Source organism: Aedes albopictus, chromosome 1, assembly GCF_035046485.1.
Source record: "Aedes albopictus strain Foshan chromosome 1, AalbF5, whole genome shotgun sequence".
In the NCBI taxonomy this organism is placed as follows: Eukaryota; Metazoa; Arthropoda; class Insecta; order Diptera; family Culicidae; genus Aedes; species Aedes albopictus.
Genome location: NC_085136.1, coordinates 145,001,533 through 145,027,211, shown reverse-complemented (window position 1 = coordinate 145,027,211; position 25,679 = coordinate 145,001,533). Strand labels below are relative to the sequence as shown.

Below are 25,679 nucleotides of genomic sequence, written 5' to 3'. Positions count from 1 at the left end.
CACATGCAAAATGGTCATTGGCAGAGGAAGCTCTCAGTTAATAACTGTGGAAGTGCTCATAGAACACTATGCTGAGAAGCAGGCTTTGTCCCATTGAGGACGTTACGCCAAGAAGAGGAGAGGAAGGTTACAAATAGGTTGCAAATGATTAGAATTTCTAAAAACTTATTCAACAAGCTGTCACTTTTTTCTCTTCAGAAAACTTTGAGTTAAGCCAAATGGTATACGAAGACCAATTTATTAGTCATACATTTTCAAAATTTCATTAAATTTGGTTAACTTAACCCTAAGATATAGTAGTTTATTGGACTGCAGTGAAATTAGAAGAATTTTACTAGAAACACTTCAACTTCACGTGGAGTTAAACTATCAAGCCCAATTTTGTACCAATTATAGCTAACTAGTTGGGGATGTTGCAGTCAAAATTTGGTGCACTTAATTAAAAGTTATAGTTTGTTAAAATTTTCTGGGTAATACTTAAAATTTCTATGTTTTGTAAATTTGCTACTAGCGCCACCTAATGACAGAAACTCGAAACAAATAATAATTCACCTTGATTTTCTTAACAGCTTTGCCGAAGATACCATATTTCTAAATAATCAGGATCCTGAGATTTGTAAAATTTAAAATTTGCTACGCCTAGTGGTAGAATTTCTAATCCACTACGACTCAAGCGCTGCTCTCTCTCTTGCTCAAACAGTATGTCACACCATCGAGTATATTTGACGATGCCATCCGCACGGCCACAAGTTTGCCATGTAAGTAGAACAAACATATACCCACACATAAATTGTACTCATTGTCACTATGTTTTGCAGCTTGAGCCACGACGCAAAAAGTAACTTGTTCAACAAAATGGGTAAAGTTATGGCAATGAATGCTGAGATATATGACATATTTAATGTGCATGCTCGGTACCGCCACCTACATGTGGAGTTCCGAATTATACGGTCTATTAACTGTAAGTCGTTGATCTACCCAACAACTTTGCCGAAAACTTCAAGTTTCTTTGAGCTCAGAATCCTGAAATATATGGCATATACAATTTTCATGCTGACCATCTACGTATTACGAATTTCTAAATTGAACGGCCCATGATCAGTAGGTATTTGGCCTACGCAACAACTTTTCCGAAGACTACATCTTTCTAAGTGATCAGCATCCCGCGATATATGAGATATATGAAATATGCGCGCTCAGTAACGCCACCTATACGTGGAGTTCCAAATCAAATGCTACATCACCTGTAAGTCCTTGACGAACCCAACAACTATGCCGGAGATATCATCTTTCTAGGTGCTCAAGATCCTGATATATAAAATATAAAATTTGCTCGATTAGTTGCGCAATCTATGTGTGAAATTTTCAAACAAACGCGCCATCATTAGTAAACACTTGACCCTATAAACTACTTTGCCAAAGACACCAAATTTCTATGTGGTCAGGATCTTGATATATATGTGCTCAAATACTGAATACTTACATGCTCACTAGCGCCACCTATGTATGAAATTCCAAATTAAACGGTCCAGCAGCTGTAAGTCCTTAACCAATCCATCAACTTTTTTGAATACACTGATATTCTAATAAATCAGGAAACACCCCTAAAACCCCCTTAATACTATTGAAATGCCACTGAATTCCTCGTTAAAACGCCAACAAAACCTGACAGAATGCCCTCAATAGGCTCCTGAAAACCCCTGAAGCAACCCCCTGAAACGCACCTGAAGCCTCTTGGAACCCCCGCTGGCCTCTTTGATTTTTCAGGAAACCCCCATTCCAAATGGCCAGGACCGGACCCTTTTGTCGCGAACTAGATTCCCTCATAAAAGCGCAGACTCAATTCATGCACAAATTTCCCTTTTTTATGCTTTTTGCCTTTCTCGTACACTAAGTGTACTGGAAAGGCTATATGTTCACTCCAAAAATGACTTTTCGATAGAAGGCCCGGAGGGTCGAGTCACATATACCAATCAACTCAGCTGAACGAATTGAGGTGATGTCTGTGTGTATGTATGTGTGTGTATGTATGTGTGTGTATGTATGTGTGTGTGTATGTGTGTATGTGTGTGTACAAAAAAACTCACATCACTTTTTGGCAGTAAACCTGAACCGATTTTAATGACCGACGGGTTATTCGACGGGGAATCTGGTCCCATTGTTTCCTATTGAAAATGGTTTGGATCGGTCCAGCCGTTCCGGAGTTATGGCCATTTAGGTGTTCCGGATCGGTACCCCAGGAAGGGGCCAGATATGAAAACGTTACAAACCCATCCATGCGACACATCAAACTACGGCATTTTCGATAACTTGATGAACGGTAAGCAGAAAAATGGTCTCAGACCATATTTGAACCGGTAGTGTCCCGGAACCGGTTCCGGGTGTCCCGCCGGAAGTGGCCAAACATAAAAGTGCACTAAACCCATGCATGCGGCATATCAAACCGCAGCTTTTTGGATACCCTGATGAACAGTAAGAAAGAATACATTCTCAGACCATATTGGAACCGGTAGTATTCCAGAACCGGTTCCAGATGTCCCGCTGGAGGTGGTCAAGTATAAAAGTTAACCAAACCCATGCATGCAGTGGCTTTTTTGACATTCTGATGAAAGGTAAGCAGGAAAATATTCTCAGACCATATTTGAACCGGTTGTGTTCCGGAACCGGTTCCGGGTGTCCCGCCGGAAGTGGCCAAATATGAAATTGTACTAAAACCATGCATGCGACATATCAAACCGCGGCTTTTTCGATAACCTGATGAACAGTATGCAAGAAAGCTTTCTCAGAACATATCGGAACCAGTAGTGTTCCGGAACCGGTTCCAGATGTCCCACCAGAGGTGGTCAAGTTTAAAAGTTAACCAAACCCATACATGCGACATATCAAATAGTGGCTTTTTTGATATCCTGATGAACAGTCAGCAGGGAAATATTCTCAGACCATATGTATTTGAACCGGTAGTGATCCGTAACCAGTTCCGAGTGTCCCGCCGAAAATGATCAAACGAAAAAGTGAACCAAACCCATTCGACAAATCAAATCGCGGATTTTTAAGGTATCTTGATTGGCAAAAAAAAGTTTCTGGCCATATTTGAAACAACCGGTAGTATTCCTCACCGATTAAGGGTGCCCCATCGGAAGTGATCAAATGTAAAGGAGAACCAACCCCATAAATAGCTGTTTTGGTAACCTGATGAACGGTTAACAAGAGAAACAATCATAGACCACACTTTGGAAAACCAATACTTTGCCGAAACCGGTTCCAGGTGCTCCGCCGGAAGTAGTCAAATGTAGAACGGAACCAAACGCATGCACACCGCGCATTAAATATCGGCTTTTTCGATGACGCGCAGAACGGTCAGCAAGAAAAGTCTCAGGCCACTTTAAGACTACCGGTAGTGTACCGGAACCACATTCGAGTGTCTCGCCGGAACTGGCGAAATGCACAAATAAGTGTTTGACAGTACATCAAATAGCAGCTTTTTTGAATACACGATGATCAATTCGTAAGAACATAGCCTCAGACCATATTTTAGACAACCGGTAGTGTCCCGAAACCAGTTCTGGGTGTCCCACTGGAAGTGGGCAAATGTAAAAGTGATCTATACCCACCCATGCATGAGATAAATCAAATCGTGTTTTTTTGAGTAACCTAATGAACGTTAGCAATGAAATAGTCTCAGACTATATTTGGGAGACCCGGTGTGCTCCGGAACCTGTTCCGGTACCGCATCGAAAGTAACCAAATGTACCATGCAACATATTACATCACGGCTTTTTGAATAACCCGAGGTACGGTTAACTAGAAAATAGGCTCACACCACATTACAGACTACCGGTAGGGTTGCACAACCAGCGTTTGGTGCTTCGCCGGAACTACGAAAGTAAATAAAATCAATGCAAGCGATAAATATGTGTAAGAGAACAAAATCTTACAAATTAAACCCACATACAAACAGACGTCGCACTATACTCACTACCTATTGCTCTTGTTTTCAACGGTCAATAAGATATAGCCCAAATGTTCAGAAAAAAAAAATTGTGATCTCTGATTGTGTAAAGAGTTATAGATTAGCTTGTTAGTATCGTCTTGATATTGATCAGCCTCCAGTGTTAGTGAAGGTGCTCAACAAAGTGCTCAAGCAGTCAACTGAGAAGTCTGATATTTTTCAGCCCTGCTTATACGTTGAACATAACGTCGGACTATGTGCAATCAATAAGTTTTAAGTCAATTCTATAAAAATATTCGGATTCTGAAACACTTTGACTTACGTTGTCGGAAAGATTGTGAGAACATGTTCGACGAGAAAGGCACTATCACCACTAGGTGGATTAATTCGGGTTTTTTTTAATTCATACACCCCTAGCCATATACAAAAAAGGGGGACCGGTGTTCACAGATAAGTTGCATTTCATCACATTTTAAATGACACAAAATCAAAATTCAAATACCTCGCACTACACTTTTTCCAGTCGACTTTTGTTCTCCCGAAAGCGGCGTTTCTGTTCATATCGTACCACGTTCTGCCGGGTTCTTGCAGCAGCATTACCGTCCACGCTGCGTTCTTCTCCTTCAAAATCACTCTGCACTCATGATCGAACCATTCGTTTCATCGATTTCGTTCCACGCATTCTATGGCACTCTCGGCTGCGTCCTCTTTTTCTTCTTTTAGTCCTGAGCACCCATGTTGGAGGAGAGGGCCGAAATTGAATATCGTCAACCTGGGCGATTGCCCGTCAATTTCTGGAAATTTCCATTTTCACTGTTAAGGTTATGCCACCATGAGCCTCTGGGTCTGCTTCTGCTGCGCTGTCCTGCTAGGTTCAAATCTAACACTTGTTTGAAGATTTCGTTCCCTGTCTCTATGTAGAGTGTTGCCGATCCCCCTCCGCTACCGGATTCCAGTCGCTATAGGCTTTTGATGACATCGACGATGGAGCTCCACGTTGGAGATTCAATTGTGAGGCCACCATGCACAAATTATATACCGCAGGCATTTATTGATGAAGACCTGCATCCGTTGAGTGTTCTCCACTGATACACACAAGGTTTCACTGGCGTACAGCAGTACAAATTTTACATTTTTATTCGGATTTTGGTGCGTCGACTAAACTGATTGTTCCTTCATACGTTTCTTAAGATCCGCGAAATCTGCAATCTGCTTCTCGGATCAACGTGGATCATCGTCTTTAAACTCAACTTCACGTCGAACCGATTTGCTGACGTGCTTCCACATGCTTTGAGGAATCTCATCCAACGAATTTCCATGCACGCAACCTTGGTTCAATTCCTTTGGCCGCAGCTGACTTTTACATACATAGACGTTGAACGAAGACTCCCGTAAAGGAAAACGTGGATTGTTTCCTTTCATCGTCTGAATCGGATTAGTCAGGGTCATACCGGATTCCCGATGGCATGTCCGTGTCCTCGACGTGTCGCCAAATTTGGGATACAGTTTGGATCGTCAGTTGGGTCGCCTTCTTGGTCCTCCTTGTCTGCGTTCTGCTTTTCCTCGAAGTACTCCTCCGATTTATATTCGCTGTAATTTTGAATGAAACAACTTGTTGGTATTAAAAGCAATAAAGATTATCAAAAACGTTCACAAACTTAACTCATCCATACCTTCGACTGCTCCAAATAAAACGAAAACATAAATGTTTTTTGGCTGAAGTTATTTCGGCAACAACAACAACACGCTGATTGAAAAATCATCAAACAGCAAATAGATGTTACCCAAATTTGAAGTTGAGTACTGAAATATATTAAATATGAAGTTTTTTTTCAGTATTTTTTTATTCCTATAATTATCCGATATTTAAAAATATCTCAAACTGTGAAAAAAAGATGTTCAACAACCATTATTATCTTAACTTATATTCTTAGAAAATATAACCGTGGATGTAACATAACACGTTGTTGAAGAATTTTACTGGTGTGTGTCTCGAAACTGAATCAAGAAGCCAAGGCAATCCATGACGACTTTTCGCGATGGGGGTGACAGCCAAAAGTGTAAACACAGTGTGAGTACCACTTAACAAAGTTTCGGCAAGTGTCGTTGGTGCTTAACAAATGCCTTTGTGTTCAACTGTCACCCCGATCATCGGATGTCAAAAGTACATGGTAAACAAAAAAAATCAGCTGATCGCATCTGTCTCATGGATTGCCTAATTGGAGGGACATCGCTGTCAAGCTCGGTACACTGCCGCTCTTACCATCATTGTTTTTTGTACCTAGCGTTTTGGTACCCACTTTCTGGTCGGTTTACCCTAACTTGATCCTGATTCACGGGTTGTGTGTTGCTAGTACTTATATCAGAAATTACATATTCCAAGGAGCGGACCTGGTGTGGTGGTTAGAACACAAGACTATCACGCCGAGGACCTGGGATCGAATCCCACTCCCGACATACTCACAAAATGTGGGTATTTCCTTCGGAAGGGAAGTAAAGCGTGGGTCCCGAGATGAACTAGCCTAGGGCTTCGCTTCGCTTTGTTCGATTTTATACGTCCGCCCATACTCTTTTGCCTCGTCTGCCATGTGCGTTTCACTTCCTTCTCAAGAGCGCTGACGGGCTATGGCCGTGGCTCCTCGTGTTTTCGCTCGCTCTATCGCGGCTTTGATGTTCTTTCGCTCCTAAATCTTCTTCCTGTGATCCACTGCTTTCTCTGGGTACATTGCTCCCCCGATTTATTCTCCCCGGTGACGATGAAGGCGTTCTTGATGGCACTCACTCCACTGCTATTCAGCGTGGTTCTCCAGCTCCTCGACGAAGGACCTTTTCACCGCAGCGTCTTCCAGTCGGCGTATGTTAAACCGGCACTCGTCTTCATTTTCGGTTGATGCAGATGTGGTCGATTTGATTTTCCGTAACGCCGACACGGGAAACCCATGCCACTTTGTGCACTGGTTGGTAGAGAAAAAGCGATTTCCCCAATCACTACGTCATTGCATTGTTGCCACAAAACTCTGCAAGGTGCTCTCAATTTCTCCTATACACCAGGGCGTCCGATGCTATGCTCATAGTCCGAGTTGTCAGAGTCAACCTTCGCATTGAAGTCACTCATGAGGATCTTGATATCACCATTTGGAACCTTATCCAAGACAGCATTCAGTCAGCTGTAGAAGTTCCCTTCATTTCGCATTTCGGAAGCATCGGCTGGCGCGTAACATTGGATCATGGTAAATTTTCGTAGCCGTGTTCTGAATTTGGCCGCAACTATCCTCCAAATAATAAGTTTCCTTTTCATGAGCGCAGCGTGAGCGCTGAACGGGACACCAACTCCATGGGGACGAGCAGCATGTTCACCTCGTAGGCCAGAGTATGGCAGGATTTGACCCTACGTCAATCAGTATTCTTCAAAGTTCGACAAACAGACTTCGCTCAGTTCTAGGATCTTATAGGATGGAGTCTGTATTACGTGCCAATTGGCAGTCGTCATCTGATTGACTTGGAGCAGCATAAAAGACTCTTGACGACAAAGGCTATTTTGAACGCATGTTCCAAGTTTGAAGCCCATGTTCTCCTCAACAAGGATAAGTCTAATTCAATTTTTACATTCCAGTTCAATTGCAACGTGAGTAACTTCATTACTTGATGTTCCAAGCAAACCCAATTGAATTGTTTACATACAGTAAGAACCCACCCAAATGCAAATGCAAATTGATATCTATTATTCTGACAGAAGTTTCATCGAAAGCATTCTATGGGAACCGATTCCTCCCCCTAGTTGTTGACTTGGTCTATCCGCAATCGGTCTCTACTGTCTACTGCTGCTGCTACTACTCCTGCTCCTGCCCCATGGCGATGATTCAAATGTATTCACCAACTGACAAAATGCAGCGCCATTATCATCCACTCTTGATCTACTGCAGGCAGCCTGGCTGGCAGACAAACTGGGCTGCAGTCTTTTGACTGCCACAATGACCCTTTAGTCAGTGAACCGACCGAACCGCAAGTAGGCGGTTTTGAAGCCTTAACTGCCGCGGCAGCCGCCGCTGCCGCCACCGCCACCACTAACCGACCGGAGTCAATCGTTTACTTATGTTAATAGGTTTCCTTTTCTTGGGCGAGATTTAGCCTGACAGAGCATGACTCTCCAGTTCGGGCGCGATGATCTCTTTCCCATTATATTCCACTCGGTCGTTGGCTCTAGGCCTCGGTTAGCTAGCCAGCCAGCCAGCCAGAAGAAGGCGGTTTGTTTTTACGATTGCACGCCCGTTTGTCCCTTTGCGTTGAACTATTACACGCTGTAGTTACACTGTTGCACACGCCGCGTCGTGGTTCTCGTCAGAATGCGTGGAATGGTGTAAGTTTGTTCTTGTTGACTTACCACAATCGGGTCATATGTCTGCAATTAATGATCAACACTGTAGCTTGATTATTTATGACACTGACTGTTTCGGTGAAGTCATTACGAACGCGTTGGGGAAGTTTTTTGTGATCCTGTTCTTCGGGAAGTGGCCGGGCAGCTCTAGATTGAACGAGCAGAAGGCTTCCACTGATGGATTCCATTTCAGGTTCATTTTCAATGCTTAGAGAGCCCTGAAACCACTAAAACTCTCAGTCTCAGAGTCTCAATCAGAAACTTAAGTCTCAGAGAGAGCCAACCGCTAAGTCTTGGTACTGCCTTACCCAGTACTTTGTCGAAGTACGATGCCTCGCGTATCGTAGCAACTCCTCTTAAAACTCGCGTTATATATCTTCATCTCTCTACCGCTAGCGTCTTAGAGCAGTAGAGCCCCGATAACCGCTACGCTACGATTTTTCGCCAATACTTCCCGTATTGAACCGCTTACCCTGTGTTCCGTCCTCAATTACTTGTTTGCTGGACATACTACCTAGTATGTTTGTAATGGCTGATATTTGTCCGCCTGGGTAACTTGAGGGTTGATACCAGCCCTGCATGCTTCCCTCACGTGCCAGTTGATTTTAGGGACGTCCGCATCCTATGTCAGTTGCCGCCATAGATGAGGCCTAGTTGCACGAAGGGATATTCATCGAAGTGTCACTGACTCGATGCACGCTGTACTACCAGCCTTAGTAGCCAGGTCCTCCGTTGCCAGATATACCAGTGATAGCCTTCCACACACCACCAGCAAAAAGGCTGCGGATGAAGTCTTGAAAGCGCCTGAGAAGATTCTAAAAATCGCATTGCATTGAGGTTCTAGACCTAGAGTGTTTAGCACTGCGGTGCTACCTCTGCTCCACACTTCAGATCCGTAAAGTATGCTTGGGACATACATTGCCCTAGCTACTTTAGTCAAAGTGCCAAGAGAAGCTTCAGAGAAGCGTCCATCCAGGACTCGACACCCGGACATGTATCAGGTTAGACTTCTCTGGGGCGATCTTGAAGCCGACGGTATCAACACATTCCACCGCACAATCAACCGCTTGTACTCCTGGGGGTATGCATTCGAAAAGTGAGTTCATCGCAATGAGAAACAGCGTATCTGAGATGATAGACCCTTGCGGGATGCCTTTTTTCCGGGGAGGAGGTGGCTCCTGCGTTCAAAACTTGAAAACTGCGGTGACGTAGGAAGTTAGCTACGTAGTTGAACATACGGCCTGCCCTCGGATATCCCTTGAGGACAAGTCAAACTGTATCTTCGTGCAGGTTTTCACTCGACGCTTTTTCCAACAGACGATAATGCTCAGAAAAAAAAACGTCTCCGCACAATAGACGCACCAAAATATGTGCTTGCTATCAGTTCGTTCATGATTTTCCAGCTCTATTGACAGGCGATGGTTAACCATCCGCTCGAGTGTTTAATCCTCCTTCAGCGTCTTGTCCTTTCCCTCTTTAGGGATATGAATAACTAATACTACTTTTCACCCATCAGGTATAGCTCCAATGTGCCATACCATCAAGAGCCAACCGGTCGAAAAATGGGAGTTTCCTAAGGACTGGATATCCAATACCGTCAGGACCCGTAGCCTTTCCAGTAGTGCTATGACTGAGGGCCCAGCTAACAAGGGAAGGTTACAATGGTGTCCCCCGGGGATTTCAACCGGACTATTTTTGTTGCATTCTACATTTGGGAATATGAATAAATCCAAAGCCTTTCGGGTGATGGGCCAGTGGTGTAGTCAGGAGGGGCCCTCAAAGGGGCAAATAAGGAAAAATATAACATTATTGAAAATGCTCAAACGCCATCAAAATACAAATTTCAAAATGTATTGTAGTAGAAACAGGCAAATATGCATGAATACATGATTTCGTATCAAATTGAATTTATCACATCCGGATCCAGTGGCGTAGCAAGGGGGGGGCGGAGGGTGCGGTCCGCACCGGGCCCCCGAATCTACGGGGCCTCCAAATCAGGACAGGTCTAGTGTTATAAACCTTCCCTGATTTGGAGGCCCCTTGAATTGTGGGGCCCAGTTTGAATAAAGTTCTGCCGATTTATCAGGCAGTTACTTCAAAGACTTCTACAAAAAATCCTCTATGATTTACTTCAGAACTTTTTTCAGGGATTGCTTAAGAAAACTTGCTAAGCATTGGTTTACGAATACTTACAATGATTGCTTCAGGAACTCCTCCTGACATTTCTTCAAGAATTTCATCAAACAATTATCAAGAAATCCTTCAGGAATTCCTTTGAGTTTTTTTTGTAAGAATTTCTTCAAGCAGTCGTTCAGAAATACCATTTCGGAACCGTTCATAAAGCCATTCAAGGATTATATCATGAAACTCTTCAAGAAATCCTTCAGATGAACCTCAAAGAATTTCTCCAAGAATGATTTTAGAGATTTCTTCAAGAAGGAATCTTGCAGTAGTTCCTCATGGAAAATATATTTGATGATTTTTTGAGATTTTTGAAGCCATTCCCGAATGGATCCTTGGGAGATTTTCCAAAGAAATTTGAATGTATTCCCGAAGGAACTCTTGTAGAAATGTCTGTAGGAGTTTTTGTAGAAATGTCTATAAACAATTTTTAAGAATCGCCTAGATGAATTCTAAGATGTATTAGGAAAGAATCATTGGGTTGATTTTGGAGGTATATTTGATGATGTTCTGGAAGGATTATTACAGTACTATGAAGTAGTACTACAAGTACTAGGAGTACTATGAGTAATTACTTAAAGGATTCCTGAAAAAAATCTGTAAGCAAAGGGATTTTTGGAAGAACTAATTATAAAATGCCTAGATAATTTTTTAAGAAATCAATGACGGAAAGCCCAAAGAATTCCAAATTCATTGGTGCAAATAAAAAAAAAAACAATCTTCAAAAGAATTTCCGCAGGAGGCCTTGGGTGAATTTCTGTAAGACCCCCTGAGGAAATTTGTGCAGGAATTCTTTAGGGATGAATGTGTCCATCCTTGTAGGGTTATCTGAAGAAAAACTTCGAGAAATCCATGAACGAATCTTTATACGTAACTTGAAAAACAAAATCCTTGTTAAAAAGATTAATTTTTTACTGGAATTTCTTAAAAGATTCTTGAACGAATTGTGAAAAAGGACTTAAAAACATTGCCTAAGGAATCTTTGAATGATTTTCTACAGAAATTATATTTATATATATATATTTATAATTTATGAGGAAATCCCTGCAGGTATGATTACTAAAGAAATGCTTGAACAAATTCTTAAGAAATCCTTGAAAGGACTTCCAAGAAAAATCGTATGGGGCAGTGCAAAAAGAACCCTTGAAGAAGTTTCTAAAAAAATCTTGAAGGAACTCCAAAGTATTCCTCTGAAAAAATGCTGAAGAGAACATGTGGGAATCGTTTGTGGATATCTTTAAGAAACTCTTTATAGAGTTCTTGGGATTACATAATACTCAGAGATGAACCAGCCCAGGGCTGAAAATCTCTTTAATAAAGACAAAAAAAAAAAAATACATAATACTGAAGAAAATCCTTCAAGGAGTTGAAGAAGAAGTTTCCTAAGGAATCGCTGTTGCAACTTTCGCAGAAAATCTTCGAGGAATTTGTGAAGAAGTTCTTGAAGTATTTCCCAGATGAATCGTAAAAGATATCCAAGAAAGAGTTCTTGGAGCTCCGCACTTGAGAAAAAAATATTGATGAAATCGTTAGAAACATTTCGTTAGAATTTTCGTGAAAGAAATCCGGACGAAACTGGTGTAATCGCTAAAGAAACCGTTAAAGGTATCAATAGAAAAAAGCTGATAAAAACCTTGGAAGAATTCCTAAAGGATTCATTGAGGAATTCCAGTAGAATCTCTTGGAGCAATTCCTGTGAGAATTTTTACATCATTTATTACAATTTTTTAAGTATTTCTTCGGGTTTTTTTTTATCTTTTTCAGTAATTAATTTGGAAACCCGTGTACAGATTCGTTAAGGAATATCTTTAAACATTAATTTGAGAATCCATTCGGCTATTGCTCTGAAAATTTCCTTTGACGATATATTTGATTAATTGTTAGGCATATCCTTTGGAAACTTCTTCAACTAATTCTCAGAAATGCTACAAAAATGGCTTCTGATTTTTATTTCTACGAACTTCTTTAGATTTCTATTTCTACGAAAATTTTGTTGGGAATTCCGTCTGCAACTTTTCACTGACTTTTTTTTCGACAATTCGTTTGAGAAAACCTCTGGTAATAACTTTCGGAATAACTTTAACACTTTTCTGGAAACTTCTATGCCAATCCCTACGGGAATTGATTGGGTAATTCATTTGGCATTTTTTTGGTAATTTATTCGGCGAGTTTTCTGTGAGTTACCTGAAAAAAAGTTTCAAATATCTTTTGGCGGATTTTTTTGGAAAATTCTTGGGAAATGCTTTGATTGGATTTGATCCGAAAGTTCCTATAAGAGTATTCTTGGAATTTACTCTGCAAATGTTTTTGAAAACTATTTCGGCATAACTCTCTTGGAATTTCTCGGCAATAATATTCAAAGTTGAATGAAGTTATTATTTTTGAAAATATCTTTGGCAGAACTTTTTGAAACTCTTTGGGTTTGGAAATTTATAACGGGATTCAGCAATTTCTCTAAAAGTTCTACCAGCAGTTCCTTTGCTCATATACCTGACAATTACTATTGTAATTCTTTCAATAGCACAGCGTAACAAAAATTAACTTTTGGTCTGTCTCAAGAGCAAACTAATGTGTCTCTGACAGATTATGGGCCGCGGTTATGTTAGGTACGATACAAACCACCCTCCAAAAATTGCATGCAAGTTTACATATTAACATAAAATGCTTAAATCTTTCAAATTTGATTTGATAAAACGAAATATTTTGCGTGAGTCGTAAATTTAGATGTCAATTGACCATTTTACCTTTTTTGCTTAAAAAAAATATTTCCATGCTTAACGGCTTGCAGTCAAAAAAGTCTGAAATAGCATATTTTGCCCTATAAATTGAGGTATAGCTCAAAATTGTGGCGTCCTGAAACAAATCTGAGCCCGGATTCGGATTCAGCGGCCCAGACACTGTCAGAGACACATACAGGTACTTTGAAAATTAATTAGTCGACTCGTTTGTAAATTTAAGTGGCAAATTTTAAAAGCTTCTTTGGTAATTCCTCTGTAAATTTCTTCTGATAATTCTTTATTAAATTCCGTCTGTTATAACTTTAGATGTTCTATGAGATACATCTTTGCAAATTAAAAATAAATCCACGAATTTACAACGGAACGACCGAGAAAAATCTCAAGAGAATTACCAAAAGAATTTCCAAAAAAATAAGATGATTACTAGAAGAGATCACAAACAATTTCCTAAAAATGTATGAAGAAATTTCTATAGAATTTCTAGGAGGAATTTCTGTGAGAATTGAAAGAATTCTTTTTTTTTTGAGTTTCTAAAGTATTCATTGGAGGAATTTATTAATCCTTGAATAGGCTTATTAGAGGAATTTCTAAAAAAAATCTAGCAAAAACACTCAATGCACCCCCTGGAGGAATTCCTATGGAATTTCTTGGAGGAATTTGTGTAAGAATCTCCGGAAAACCCTTGCAGTTGTAATTAAATAAATACATGAAGAAATCCTTGCATAAAAGACCCCACAAGATTTCTTGTACAAAATTATTTGTAAAATACCTGGAAAAATCAGTTAAGGAATGAATGAATGAAATCAATTGAAGAAACTCTAAGAGAATACTTGAATAAAATCTGAATCTTCGGGCAAATCGCAAGAGAATTGCTAAAGAAATCTCTGGAAAAAATCCTGAAGGAATTTTGGGAGCAATTTCTAAAGGCTGCCTTTAAGGAAATCCTTTAGAATTTTGAATAACCTTAGAACATTTCCTAAGCCCTTGGAGTTGTTTTGATAAGATAGGATATCTGTTTCTTTACTATTTAGCCATTTACGCTTCCATTTTTATCCCACTCAAAACAATGGAATGAAGCGTTTTTGTTCTGTTTCTTATTTTTGTATATTTGTTAGAAGTGAGCACGGATTATATAAAAAATAACGTAATAATTCTGGAGAAATCAATCATAAATTCTGGAGAAATAGATTTTTTTGAAAAGTGCCCAGAAGAATACTAGCAAAAATTCCTGAGAAAACTCCTAGAGTTGATGGATAAATTGAGTTGATTGATAAATTGAAAAAATTCGTTAGAGGAAGTCCAGAAGGATTTTTCGAAAGAATTCCTACAGAACTCCTACAGAACTCCTACAGAAGTCCATCTAAAAATTTAATTTAATTAATTTAATTTAATTACTTCAATTTCTTCAGTAGGAATCCTTGGAGATTTTGTTAATTTAATGGAGAAATCCTATGATGAATCTCTTAGTGAAACCTTAGACAAACTTCTTGAAGAATCCTTGAAGATTTTTTTTTAAAAAGGGAATTTTTGGTGGGATTTCTGAAGTAATCTTAGGAAGTAATTCTTAAGAAATCTTTTAAAGAACACTTAGATAAGTGATGAATGCTTGAGGAAATTCCAAGTTTAATTACACTGCTCGACGAAATTTTACAAAATTTGGTGTTATGAGATGAGAAAAATAATAACAGGGGTCTGGCACCCTAGAAGTGTCACAGTGAAAGAATTTTTGAAAAATATTGGACCGGGCCTTCACAGTTCAAAACCAAAGTTTGTATGGAGAACTTGGGGTGTTCAATTGATATGTGCATTGAAACGTGCTGTGCATATTTTAAGGCGTTTTCGGTGTATGGCTTAGTATCGTTATTGTCCAACGCCTAAATATATGCAGAGCGCGTTCTAATGCACGTATCAATTGAACACCCCAAGTTCACCATACAAACTTCGGTTTTGAACTGTGAAGGCCCGGTTCAATATTTTTCAAAAATTCTTTCACTATGACACTTCTAGGGTCCCAAACCCCTGTTATTTTTTTTCTCATCCCATAACAAAATTTAGTGTTGAACGGTGTTATTGGAGAAATATCTAAAAGAGTTATTTGAGGGAAGAATTGAGAAATACTTGACGAATCTATGGAAAATCACCAAAGGAATATTAAGAGGATTCTCTGAAAGAAACGGAAGAATGTTTAAAGAAACCCTAGAAGGGCTTCTCGTTCTCTGAGGGAATCCCGATGTAATTTCTTGGAAGAACATCTGGTTCTAAATGAATCATTGATGATTTTTTGTAGTATTTTTTTCTGGAATTTTGAAAGAATTCTTTAGATGATCTTCTAGATGAATCCTCAGAATATAATTGATAGATTCTTGAACTAATATTTCGAGAAATACTCGATGAAGCCTTTGCAAGAATCTTTTGAATTACTCTGTAGTATTTTGAAAACATTCCTGCATGTCTGAGGTTAACCAGCCAAGGGACTGAAAGCCTCATTAATAAGGCTAATTATAATAATATCATTCCTGAAGGAGTGCTTTTAGAGGAATACTGAATGATATCCTTGCATTTACAACTTAAAAGTTTCTTGAATACAAATTATTCTTCAAGAAAAATTTCTCAAATAAAAAAGTAAAGCAATCTTTGAAAGCGTTTATAAATAATTATTTGGTGCAATTTCTAAATAAATTGTTAAAACATTTTCAGCATAATTCTTATAAAAAAATCTCGCGCTCCCGAAAAAAATCATAAAGGAAAACAGAAAATAAGATAAGATAGATATTTTTTAACCTTCCGTTGGCAATCACTGCACTGCCAGCATCACTAGAATACTGAGTACAAAAAGCGAGATTTTTTCAAAGTTTTGTACAAAATATAACAGTGAGATTATTCGACAGTTAAATGTATAGATTTTTCATTGTAAAATATGTACATATTATGTAATTTTCATGGGGGCCTATCAATTTGCTTCCGCACCGGGCCCCCAAATTCCTAGCTACGCCACTGTCCGGATCTCTTGTGAACGCCAGCTTTGCAGGGTTGTTTTCCGGCAGTCTCACAGCATGGCCCGCCCATAATATCCTTCCAGCTGTTGCTACCTTTCGGATGCTAGGTTCGCCGTTTATTCTTCTCCGCCACACACCGTTCTCCTGCACACCGCCAATGATGGTACTAAGCATCCGCCGATCGAACACTTTGAGAGCTTGCATATCCTCTTCGTGCCCGTAGAGAACTACCGGTCTTATCGGCACTTTGTACGTGGCACATTTGGTGCGAGGGTGAACCTTTTTCGATTGCAGGTTCTTGTGGAGCTCATAGTAGGCCCGACTTTCACTGATGATGCGCCTTCGTTTTTCGCGACTAACGTTGTTGTCTGTCGTTAATAAGGACCCGAGGTAGACGAAGTCATCAACCACCCCGTCTATCGTAACACTGCTGCCTAGGCTTGTTCTGTCGTTCGTGGTTCCGTCGTTTTCGACGCGTTCACCGTGAGTCCGACCTTTCCTGCTTCACGTTTAAGGTGGTTGTACAGTTCTGCCAACTATTCTAACAATAATATCCATGTCATACGCCAAACAGACAAATTGGCCGGATTTCGTGAAATTCGTGCCTCGGCCGTTGAGCCCGGCTCGTTACAGAACACCTTCCACGGCTATGTTGAACAGCAGGCATGAGAGTCCATCAACTTGTCGCAGTCCCCGGCGAGATTCGAATGAACTAGACAGATAGCCCGAAGCACTTAAGCACCTTCTTACACCGGCCATCGTCCACTTTGATCAATCTGAATAGCGAAACTGATCACCAAAGGCCTTAGCGATCGTACCTTGGTACCGTACATCATTGGTGAAGCTGTCCTCTACTCTTATCACGTTTTCCGCGTCCTCCATAGTTCCACTGAACTAGCGGTCTCAATGATCTTCGCTGTGAAGTTAGTTCACGCACCCTCATTGGCCTTCCATATGGTTCTTCTGGCACTGGCACGAACAAGTTCAAACTTTGTCAATTTACTAGGCCTTACTAGGCTACTTCGCCTCGAAATACCTGTATACAAGAATCTCGGAAGTTACTCCCAGAATGGAGTACTAGTTTACGCCACAGAGGTGGGTCAGAAGTGCTTTCACATAACCTCCGGAGCCCCGCAAAGTTCCATCCAGAGTCCGATGATACATGTGAGAGGGCACCACCCCAGCAAACCTGGCCAGAAGATGTGTAATGACGACTTTGGTTGGAATGCCGTTTCATCGGCTATCACCCACATCATTCATTTATTTAGTTAACATCAAATTCATGATAACACTGAATCAACAATTTGCCGTTATAATACTCGATTTGCAGCTGCAGCTCTCCAACGTCGGTCACGCCCAACACTCGCCAGATCACGCTCCACCTAGTCCGCCCATCGTGCTCTCTGCGCTCCACGCCTTCTTGTACCAACCGGATGGTTAGCAAACACCAACTTTGCAGGGTTGTTGTCTGGCATTCTTGCATCATGCCCTGCCCATCGTATCCTTCCGGCTTTGGCCACTTTCTGGATGCTAGGTTCACCATAAAGTGCAGCGAGCTCGTGGTTCATCCTTCTCAGCCACACACCGTTCTCCTGCACGCCACCGAAGTTCGTTCTTAGCACCCGTCGCTCGAAAACTCCGAGTGCTTGCATGTCCTCCTCGAGCATCGTCCATGTCTCGTGTCCGTAGAGAACCACCGGTCTTATTAACGTCTTGTTCATGGTACATTTGGTGCGGGGGTGAATCTTTTTTGACCGCAGTTTCTTCTGAAGCCCATAGTAGGCACGACTTCCGCATTCACCACCTGTCCGACCTTTGCTGCTTCACGTTTCAGGCGGGTGTACTGTTCTGCCACCGTTCCAAATGTTCTAACAATAATATCCATGTCATCCGCAAAACAGACAGATTGGCTGGATTTCGTGAAGATCGTACCCCGGCTGTTGAGCCCGGCTCGTCGCATAACACCTTCCAGGGCGATATTGAATAGTAGGCAGGAAAGTCCATTACCTTGTCGTAGTCCCCGTCGAGATTCAAATGAACTGGATTCCCACATCATCTTGGAGCTATACAGGAGGTGGCGCGTAGACTCGGAAAATTGGTAGTTGAGACGCCATTCAAGAAGTGATTCAAGGGCTCGGAGTTGGCTTCGTAGGTCATGCCGGTGCCCTGCTGTCGATATCGACCCTTATAGCGATCAAATGATCGTAGGGAGAACATCCTGGTTGCGTTGCAGTCGTGACGAAGGTCTACTGGGTTGGATCCGAGCCCGCGGTTGGAAAGGGTGCTTTCAGCAACTCCTTCTGGTGCTAGCTGATAGGGCCTGAACCTTCAGCAGGTCAAATCACGTTCCAAGCAAGTATCAGTTCTTGATGCTTGTAGAACAGTTAGGTACTAGCGTGGTGGTTAACTCTACTCGCCTTTCAAGGACAAAGGGTGTAGTGATGACCACTCGGAAGACTGGCTAAGTGCCAGCATGCTATCTTGGTGAACTCCCCAAAGCGAGTTATCGATATTCGTTGCTGCAGGCTACGCAGCTAATTTTGCGATGTACACTAGCTCCTCTCTGGAGCAGTGCGATCTTGGTGGTTCCAGACTCCAGAGAGACGAAGGGTTTGGCGACCATGGGAATGTGTCTAGTGGATCGAGGAGAGAGTAGTCCTGGCTTTTACTTTTGTTGTAGAAGACGGCCGAAACACCACACCACCTGGACCTTGCAGTTGAGATCCAGTCTGTTGAGTAGATTCCCCACCTCCCCCCATGATCAAAAAAAAAATATTCACTCGGTGATATATGCAGTGTGGTACGACGGCTTTATTCTAAATATGTATGTGTGTGTGTGTGTGTGTGTGTGTGTGTGTGTGTGTGTGTGTGTGTGTGTGTGTGTGTGTGTGTGTGTGTGTGTGTGTGTGTGTGTGTGTGTGTGTGTGTGTGTGTGTGTGTGTGTGTGTGTGTGTGTGTGTGTGTGTGTGTGTGTGTGTGTGTGTGTGTGTGTACTCCATCTAACACCCACTGTCCGGCAGTGATATTATGGAAGAAAGCAGCCTGCAACACCGTTATGATGTCGTTGCAAATTGCTTTAGTCCGGGAATTAGACAGTGATAGCTCTATTGCAGATCCGGTGACCCATTTCAGAATGGTTGGAGAGACACTCCATTCAGAAGTCACTTTCACTTACAATAAGCCCCGCATGTGTGCACTACCGTTATCAAATGGATAATGATAATACAAACACACTTCCTGTTTTAAAGAAAATGTCTTCAAAACTGGCCCGTATTTAGTGAATCATAATAGCATCAATAAGAATCAGAACAATCTCACCAAATATGATGTGGGCTGCCGGCTCAGCTTCTTCCGATTCTCCTCGCTGCACCTTAACGCGCGCATAACTAGTCATCATTTGACCACATATTCACTGCACACATTTTTTCAACTTTACATTCACAATATCAAAGCAAATCACATAACATAAACATCGTACTGTTCAAAATAACATAACAACATAAAGAACAACAACAGGATGTAGCGATTTTTTTTTTCTTTTTTTTCTTTCATTTTTTGCCAAAGTTTCTACTCAATGTGCATCGAAATTATGCAACACAACACACCTCACTTCACTTCGCGTTTCATGATGACGATATGTATTATATGTATACTGCAACACACGTTTGCGTTGCGACATAAATAACGTGCGACAAAGAACTGTCGCCCACCATCTGGACACTCAGCCAAAAAAACTAGCATATGTCGTAAGAATACCTTATGTTTTTTTGCTATAAGGTATCGCTATAAATTTTCAAAGTTAACCTTATGAATTCGATAGTGCAAACTCAGAGTGGATATCATAAGTTGGTATTACGAGAATCATTATCCTTGGGAAAAAATGCGTAAGAAAACCTTATGATTATCTGTGCATTTAGCATATGGAAATCATAGCTGTTTCAATATGTATTTTATAAACTTTTAATGAATTAGAGAGAATTTCCTAAGATTATCTTATGAAAACCGTACTAGTTCTGCATACCTCTTTAGGAAATTCTAACTCTAAGTTATGAATCTCTATTCATATGAATATGAAGTCCATAATTCATTAAGACGATTTACATATAGGCGGCCTATCGTTGCATGAATTAAAAAGAAGAAGAAAAAGAAGAGTGATGATGGATCGTCCATATCGTCCATGGTAGTGTGTGATTTTTATAAGGCTTCTGTAAAATTGATAAATATATCTATTTTGCATTGGTTTTATTCACAGGGTAGACTACACGTAATTCAAGAAACAATAAGTATAAAATTTTTGGTTCGATGACGAGTAATTGCAATCTGTTGATTCGATCAAGGGTTCGGGCTCCATTGTCTCGGCATTTCCGCCACCGCCGTTGTCTAGAATGATACTGCAGATGGCAAAAAGATTCTGTAAAGACATTAAAGGATTGTAATAGAAATTGGTAGAGAGAATTTGTTTCCAAATGACTTACCGTTCTGATCCTCCAATTGTAAAACGATCCCCAAGCTTGACTGTTTTCAGATTATGTGGAAGTAGACACAATCATCCCTCGAAGTTTTCTTAGTCGGTGGTCAACACATCGCGCTTGCCGGGAGATTTATCTGCACTCAGCCGGTAGTGTAGCCTCTTTCACAACATACTTTGCCATATCCACTTGTTATTAAATATCAAATTTTGATAAGGTTTGCCTTATGACTTTTTCACATCAGTCGAAGTGATGAGAAACATAAGATAAAATTATGTGTTCATGTGTTTCATAAGGCATTTCAATGAGTTTTATTCTACACTATTGGAATTTCATAAGATTCGTAATGAAATGTTTAATCTTTTAATTTTTGGAGTATCATAAGGTTCAGTTTATGATCTTCCTAAGATATTTTGGTTGAGTGGAGCACAGACACGCAAGCAACCGAAACTTCCACGCAACGACACGAAAATCAGCCGCGTTCATCGCACACACTGTTCTGCTTCTGCGCAGTAGCGGTGCTAGGAGAGAAAACGCAAGAGCACACACCACACATACAAGCATCACTAACCCGCGTGCTAAATTGAAAAAAGAGAACACTACAACGCCGTGCGTCCTCTTCAATGGAAGCTGACAAATTTTCGTGAAAAAGCAATTAATTCACTCTGTTTAGAGCCACAGACACTCGAAAACACCATGTTTGCAGTCATCGCGATTTTGTCTATTCGTTAAAACACCACTTGGATATAAAACTGTTTCTTTTTACTTTAAAAACACGGTTTATTCTACCAGTACTTTACAAGTGCGACCGACCGAACTAAAATACTATTTCCTTCATCCGGCTTTATTCTAAATATGTATGCTATTATATTCTATCAGAGCGAAGAAGCATTTTTCAACGGATGCCATAGTGTGAACAGGCTGATCCGCATTACTGAACGAGCTTAAGAGCTTCTCCTGAGCGGGCTCTGGGTACCTCATTGCTAACACATTTTCGATTCTTGTCTTGGATAGACATGGCTCCTCCGCACCGGATGACTTGAAATGCTTCCTCTGAATGGGTTGTAGATACAAGTCCAACGCTATCTCGTACGTCTCGTACGCTATGGGCCCATATAGCCGAGGCGGTAAACGCACGGGTATTCAGCATGACCATGCTGAGGGTGACGGGTTCGATTCCCGGTCGGTCCAGGATCTTTTCGTAAAGGAAATTTCCTTGACTTCCTTGGGCATAGAGTATCTTCGTGCCTGCCACACGATATACGCATGCAAAATGGTCATTGGCAGAGGAAGCTCTCAGTTAATAACTGTGGAAGTGCTCATAGAACACTAAGCTGAGAAGCAGGCTTTGTCCCAATGAGGACGTTACGCCAATAAGAGAGAGAGAGAGCTATCTCGTACGTTCGTGTGAAAGTCTGAATCGGTACATTAGAGAATCGTCCCAAACCGCATGTTCACACTTAATTTGAAATGCCGGGATCTCAGCATTTTCTGAAACTTTCGCCGAGATCCGCACAGCCGAGCGCTCGGCAAACAACAACATAACCGAGATCTCAGTAACTTTGACACTTCATTACTGAGGTTCGGCAACTGTTTTGCTGAGAATCAGCTAAAAGATGCAGTTTTAACTGAGATATCAGTTTATGAGTTTGCCGAGTAGTCGGCTGTGCGCGGAAAGCCGAGCCCGCGAATATTTTTTAAGTGTGTTGGACTTACCTGATCGACCGACTACTTACGATTGTCCTGTGCTCAGTGATGCCACCTTAGCACGATGGCACGAAGACGCACCGAGCTATTCATCTTGTTTATAGCCCGTTGGTAGTATTGCAAGTGACGTATTACAATATGCATCTTTTGGTACTGGGGGTAAAAGAATGGGAAATTCTACTCCAGTGGTTCCCAAAAGATCACCTAAATGGATGAGTCATTGCAACAGTTGCCTCCGTTGCCGATCGTCAATTGACCGGCCTTCAGAGATTCATGCAGGAGTTTCTCTAAGAATTTGCCTAGGGTCTACTTCAAGATTCTTAAGAAAATTCTTTCAAGGATTGCTGCAGAAGTTTGTGTATAGATTCCTTCATGTATTTCTTGAAAATTTCTGAAGAAATTGCTCCAAGAGTTTTTCTTTGAAATTTCTTTAGGATTTTTACTGGAAATTTCTCAAAAAAAGTTCAATGGATGATTTCAGAAATTCCTCTAGGATTTTTCATTGAAAAAATCAAACATTATCTCAGCAGCTCATTTAGAAATTATTGTTGGAAATTCTACAGAGGGTCTTTCAGATATAACTTCAAATAATCAGGGATTCTCTCAGGCATTAATTTAGAAACGCCTCCACAAAGTTCTTAAGAGATTTTTCTAACGCATTATACAGGGGTTTCTATAGAAGTTCCTCAATGTATTCCTCCTGGGATTGCTTATGATTCATAAAGACCTCTCTTCCGATTTTATTTTATTTATATTTGTCCCGGTGATGCTTCAGAAACAGTAATTTCTGCAAAGCATCACCGATTCTATTCTTCCATGAATAATACCTGCAAAGGGTTATACAGTTCTACCAAGAATTTATTCAAAGCTTCCTTCAAAAATGACATTTTGTGGGTGTTCTCCAAAACATTTCTATAGGTTTTCTTTTTTTGGATTCTGAAGGATAACCTTCAGAAATTTAACTGAACCCTTCAATAATTGTATAAGAAATTCTGCTATGAATTCCTTCCGAGATATCTCCAGTTGTAGTGTTGCCAAGGATTGCTTCAGAAATTACTTCAGGGATTCCTCAGATCTTCATCAGTATCTTCGTCTGCAATTTCTTCAAAGATTTCTGCAGACATTTTCCAGAATTTATTACAGAACACCAATAAAGATTTCTCCAGGAATACCTCCAGAATTTTTTTCGGGGAATTAAGGAGAAAGGAGTTTTCTCATGCATTCTATCAGGCTATAATTCTCCAGATATAGATTTCATCAATAATTCCCTGAGACATTCTCTCTAGAGTTCCACCAAATATCTTTATGCAATTTCTCCAGGAAAAAAATCCTGAAGAAATATCTAAAAAAAAAATCAAGCAGGAATTACGTTCCATCCGGAAATATTTCTTCGTGCTCCGACGAATAGAGAGCGGTGCCACCCGCTTGTTCATCGTCGGAGCTGGCTTCTTTCAACGCATCTTAGCGTTTTGCTGCTGCTACTGCTCTGCTGCAGTGACCGTTTTCCTTCACATTCGTCAATCAACTGACTGGCACTGCGATGCACCCTCTACAGCACCATCAATTTTCTCTCCAATTCTGGTAATCTCTCTGCCTGATGAGCGATCTCGTTTGTACTAAATAGGGGTGTCAAAGTATTTTTTATTTAATCGATGTATTTTTTTTTATGTATCATTATTAAATCCTATAATCCTTATACTTTTCAAAACCAATCTTTTTTACATTATCCCATATCCAATCTCTTATCCTACAAAGAACTTTGCAATATTTTCTGAAGCAATATTTTTACGAATTTAAAAGAATTAGAAACAAAACTCCACGAAATAGCTTTTTAAAAAATCCCTTTCTGAAATTCTTGAAAAAATCCCAAAAATTCTAAAGAAGTTCCTGGAGATATATTTGAGGAAAAACCTGAAGGAATTTCGGAAGGAATCCGAGCAGAAATTTCTGAAAGAATCTCTGAAGGGATTTCTAAAAAAAACTTAGGTAGACTCCCTGTGGAAGTACTCTTGAATGAATCTCTAGAGCAGTGAATCAAAATTCAACCATGTGGAGCGGACCTGGTGTGATGGTTAGAACACTTGACTATCACGCCGAGGACCTGGGATCGAATCCCACTCCCGACAAACTCGCAAAATGTGAGTTCTTCCTTCGGAAGGATAGTAAAGCGTGGGTCCCGAGATGAACTAGCCTAGGGCTAAAAATCTCGTTAATACAACAACTGCAACACGAGTTTAGAGATTTTTAAGCCTTACATTGTGATTTTCGAGCGGTAACTTCGAGTCAGTAAACACTGCAACTCTAATGAAGATATATCATCAAAAAGTTTTGATTTTGGGTTGGTAATGATTGATTATTCACGAGTTGAAAAGTACGCAACAAATTCAGCTTCCGTTTTGTCTGCAACAAAAATTTTCGAGATCATGTCATTATCTGTTACCAGTTGGGATAATGAGTAATCGCTGCGCCTTCTTTGTTGCTTGTTTTGTGCCTCTTTTGTCGGACAATTCTCTTCACTGCTCTAGAGTATGATTTGGAGAAATTCTTGGGAGAATTTTAGGAGGATTTTCTTAAGAACTTCTTGCATAAATTGCTGCAAAAAATCGTCGGAAAACTCTTTGTGGAATACCGAAAAAAAATAATTGAATAATTATTAAGAAAATTCCTGGAAGTATTTCCGAAGAAATAATAGATAAGCTTCTGTAAAAATCTGAAAAAATTGAGATATTTTTAAAGGGCTTCCTGAACAATTTCCTAGGAAACATTTATAAATTAATCTCTTAAAGAATCTTTGATGAAATTTTTGGAATTATTTATAGAGAAAATTCCGGATGAATTTCTTTCGAAGTACATTGAGCAATATCTGGAGGAAATCCTGAACTTCTGAAATGAACTTCTTGCCCGCAAAAATCTCTAGACGGATTACTGGACGATTTCCTGGATAATTCCCTAAAAAAATACAGTTACACATACCTATGGCAATTTTCAATAGATTCATAGAGCATTTCCTAATGGAATTCTTGAAGAAATACGTGCACGAATTTCTGAAGGGATTTTTCGAAGATTTCCTGAAGAAATCACTGTAAGAATTTATAAACGAATCGTTGGAAGAATTTCTGTAGGAAACATGGATCAATTTTGGAAGGAATTCATAGAAGATTTTTTAAAGGAATCCTTGGACAATTTTTGGAGGTATCTCATAAATAATTTCTGAAGGAATCTCCAGAGAAAACTCTTTAAAAAATCCTGGATAAGTTTCTTGAA

The 25,679-nt window shown here is 40.4% G+C and overlaps 1 long non-coding RNA gene across 1 annotated transcript in view; it reads left to right on the top strand.

Annotated features, from left to right (window-relative positions):
* LOC134285204 (uncharacterized) overlaps positions 1-15,016 on the top strand; it is a 476,414-nt gene extending 461,398 nt beyond the window's left edge. Inside the window, exon 3 of the long non-coding RNA XR_009996208.1 lies at positions 127-15,016. This is a non-coding gene — a long non-coding RNA (uncharacterized LOC134285204). The remainder of the gene's footprint in view (positions 1-126) is intronic.
* The last annotated feature ends 10,663 nt before the right edge of the window (positions 15,017-25,679 follow it).